The sequence below is a fragment of the Limulus polyphemus genome, unplaced genomic scaffold, assembly GCF_000517525.1.
Source record: "Limulus polyphemus unplaced genomic scaffold, Limulus_polyphemus-2.1.2 Scaffold13918, whole genome shotgun sequence".
Taxonomy (NCBI): Eukaryota; Metazoa; Arthropoda; class Merostomata; order Xiphosura; family Limulidae; genus Limulus; species Limulus polyphemus.
The window spans coordinates 1,065-5,294 of NW_013679528.1; the positions used below are offsets into that span (position 1 = coordinate 1,065).

The 4,230-nt window shown below is 36.0% G+C and overlaps 1 long non-coding RNA gene across 1 annotated transcript in view; it reads left to right on the top strand.

The window, feature by feature from the left end:
- Nucleotides 1-581: 581 nt before the first annotated feature.
- LOC111084132 overlaps nucleotides 582-4,230 on the top strand; it is a 4,897-nt gene continuing 1,248 nt past the window's right edge. The window contains exons 1-2 of the long non-coding RNA XR_002609408.1: nucleotides 582-742; nucleotides 1,466-1,587. This is a non-coding gene — a long non-coding RNA (uncharacterized LOC111084132). The remainder of the gene's footprint in view (nucleotides 743-1,465; nucleotides 1,588-4,230) is intronic.

Here is a 4,230-nt window from a genome sequence, read left to right on the forward strand (position 1 = left end):
GTTCGCGTCCCACTGCCGTAGTCAAGTTCGATTAGAGTAGCCCATGAGTTAGCGGGCTAACTAAATAAGTTGACTTATTTATCTCTAGTCTATCAGTTGAACTTGGAACGATTAACGCAGATAGCCCTTTTGTTGCTTTTCGCGAGACTCCGAAACAAGCAAACTAAACCTCACTCCATAAATAACCCCAATTTATGGTTTGGTTATCCAAACCCACCAGAGGTCACCTTTTCGTAGCTAATAGCTCGTTCAGAAGTAGCTGACCTGTTTCCGTCGGTGCGTCTTGACCTTGATAGGCTTTGGCCACAGTATACGCTTTCTTTGATGCTGGAGATTTACTTCTCGCTCTCTTTTGAGGACAAAACGAACCCCCGGGGCAATTTTTTACAACACAACTGCCTCGACGTGTTTCACTACTCTTTTTGTGTGAGAGTCTTTATCCTCACAAGACGCCCTGCATCTTCTCGGCGTCAGTTTTAAACACGTGTGTTCGTAGTCCCCACGTGGTTCAACGGGACCAAATCGTTATAGTAACGCTCGCCTTGAGCATGCGCATAAATCAGCTGAAGCACAATAAAGCATTATAGCGTGGGTCAGAGACGCCATTTAAGAGAAACGCGACGTAGATGGGGCATCGTAGATTTCCACTTGTAGCATAGCAACCATAAAGATCAACACTGTTTACTACCAACAAAGGTCGTACAGTAGCCCAAGTTAGAAAGTCGACTAATAATATAACAAGGTGAGTCATCTATCGTAATCTGATATTTTTGTTATGAATTTTCCAACCAAAATTTTAGATTATAGTTCTTTGTTCGAAAACTGGACCCTAAAATTGAATGAAAAAGAAATTGATTTGATGATGATATCGCAAATAGAAATAAAAAATATCGTAAAGTAACAAATTGTTTTTGGAACATGTGGATCACCACTAGAAACACGTGTATAGTAGACACTTTCAAGCTTCTGCAGCTGGTGCCATCTTTCGACAAAATTATAAACTTATTTAATAAATTATTATAATTGTTAATATTATACAGAGTGTGAGTGTTTTACAAATATGATTTATGGAATAAAAATCTGATTACATTTAAGACAGTTGAAAGGGCTGGTTTTGTATACCATGATTGAGTTTATTTCTCTGTTTATAAATATTATTTGGCGTTTTCCATAGTTTAATATAAATTCTTTGAATTGTTTTTACTTGGTTAAAAAAAATGTTGATACATTGTGCATTAGCCAGGAATGTATGTATTTATAATTATCAGATCTTTTTTTTTTTAATCTTAGCAGTTATTGTTCTTTTGCTTAGGTTCTTTTAATAACTCTTTTCAGTTGTTATTTGTTTGTTCAAGAATCTTATTACTATATTCTTGTAGAAGGTGCTGCATGTTTCTCTTATTACACATGGTACACTATCGTTGTTCTTTCATAATTGTTGTTATAATTTTCTCACGATATTTAGAACATTGGGATGGACGAGGAGTCTGCACCGACAACCTTCAGCTGTGCTGATTTGGATCTGCATTTGTCTCAAGAATCGATGAAACAGTTGTGGGAAGAACTGGAACAACTGTCTCCAAATGGGTGAGTGTTTGTTTTCGTGGTGGTTACTTCTACAGTTGTGGAACTGTTAACTAAAAGTACAGTTGAAAATTTGAAGCATGTTTAAAGGATGATTTTAAAACTCTTTGTAACTATTTTCCACGATGAAAGTTCTTGCATCTAAAGAGTTTTATTATTGTGAAACTTGTTAGCTGAGCCTATTTGTAGTAGTTTGATTGTAAAAAAGTGTCTTACTAACAACTGCTAGGGATTTAAACCTTCAGTTTTGTTGGTAGAGGGCCCCGGCATGGCCTGGTGGTTAGGGCACTCGACTCGCAATCTGCGTCCCACCTAACATGCTCGCCCTTTCAGCCGTGGGGGGCGTTATAATTTGACAGTCAATCCCACTATTCGTTGGTAAAAGAGTAGCCCAAGAGTAGCTGCCTTCCCTCTAGTCTTTCACCGCTAAATTAGGGACGGCTAGCAAAGATAGCCCTGGTGTAGCCTTGCGCGAAATCCATAACAAACAAACTGTTGGTAGAGCAATCTCCTCGTGTGGAGAGGTCTTGCATTCCGGGCTGAGGAAATGGGAACAATTAAAGTTTGAGGTGAAGTATTTCGGTTAGTCCTAGTATCGATAATATCTTTTATTATTATAGTAAAGCAGAAAGTGTTACTTAAGGGCTTAAACTTTTTTCAAGCTATTTTTGTCTATCTAAATGTAAAGTAAAATAAAACTTAAGGACAACGAGGGGCCTGATTGTCCATCTACGTTATCCCATCTATTGAACTAAACTTAAAAAAAAAATTGGTGTCAGCCCTTATCATTTAAATATTTATTAAGCCTTCTCTTCAACTCCTTTAAATTTACTGCATCCACCAAATTTAAAAGCAGCCAAATTCAAAGGTCAAATCACCCTGTAAGAAAAATTGGCTGAAGATGACTCCCATCCTACCAAAATTTATATTTGTGCCCCCCTAGTCTTACCGTTCTCACGATTAAGTACAAAAAAAAAAGATGATGCATTCACATTGTCAGTTCTCTTAAGAATCTTAAACACCTCAATAAGATAACCTCCAACTCGTCTTTTTTACAAAAGAGAACAATTAACTTATCCTTGTATGACAGCTTTTCCATCCTGGTTATCATAGTAGCCTTCCTCTGAATACTTCAACATTTCAATGTCCATCTTAACGTACTCCAAGTATGGCCTATGTGATGAAATAATAACATATTTTACTTCAACATTTCAATGTCCATCTTGACGTAAGGAGGTCAGTACTCCAAGTATGGCCTATGTGATGAAATAATAACATATTTTACTTCAACATTTCAATGTCCATCTTAACGTAAGGAGGTCAGTACTCCAAGTATGGCCTATGTGATGAAATAATAACATATTTTATTTAATATTTCGATAGATACATCTTATTTGTCTTACCACTAGCAACAGCACGTTACACAAATGCCTAAAGAGACCAGAATCTTTATCTTCCATAATGCTGTTAAGGTTATTTGATTAAAAATTATTTATATTATGATAACCGATTTAGCTGTATAATTAAAATAGTTTTGTGTCTGCATGCATGAGAAGCTTTTTTTAAACTTCTTTAACAATGCAAAGATGAAATTAGGAGTAGGGAAGTATGGGAGGGATGCGTGTAGATAGTACTATGTATTATGAAGGGAAAAGTATCTGTGAAATGAATGTCATCCCTTGGAGCTCCGTCTTGGACAGTAGTGCTTGTTTTTTGTGAATCTCCTCTGTTTATGGGTGCTTGGAGTACCGGTACTCCCACCCCGTAAGTTTTAATACTTGCCCCAAATACCCAGGTCTGGAAATCATCGGTAGATCTGTTGTCTTTTACTAGGTAAGTCCGTTAGGTTGTCATGTTTAATCAGACAGTTTGTCTTTTGTACTAGAGGTGTCTGGTGGGTATTTTGCCTTTGTAAAACATTGGCAATATCCTTGCAGCCAATAACACGCGAGACCTTAATATCGGGAACAAACTTAAGTAATTTACTGAACATTCCTTCATCTATGTCTTTGATGTAAATCAAAAAGAGCAAAGGTCATAATACAGAGTCCTAAGGTACCCCACTTATGATATTAAAAAGACACTTGTAACTTATACACCAGTAGTTCTGTATCTGTGTGTGTGAAGTACACTGTGTTGTTTATTCATTGTTACCTTCATTAACACTAATTATTATACTTTTGTTATAAAGATTGTTTGGTATTGTTAGCTTAATATATGTTTTTAGGATTAACCTAACCCTATTAAACTATCCAAACCTCATGAGGTATTATTGGAATTACGGCCAAAAACGTTAACGGTGAGTGATGAAATATTACATTCTCATCTCTTTCAGTGAAACGTAAGAAGGATGTATTTAAATTAGCTATACTGTAATCTCTTTCAGTGGAAACGTAAGAAGGATGTATTTAATTAGCTATACTGTAATCTCTTTCAGTGGAAACGTAAGAAGGATGTATTTAATTAGCTATACTGTAATCTCTTTCAGTAGAAACGTAAGAAGGATGTATTTAATTAGCTATACTGTAATCTGTTTGGGTAGAAACGTAAGAAGGATGTATTTAATTAGCTATACTGTAATCTGTTTGGGTAGAAACGTAAGAAGGATGTATTTAATTAGCTATACTGTAATCTGTTTGGGTAGAA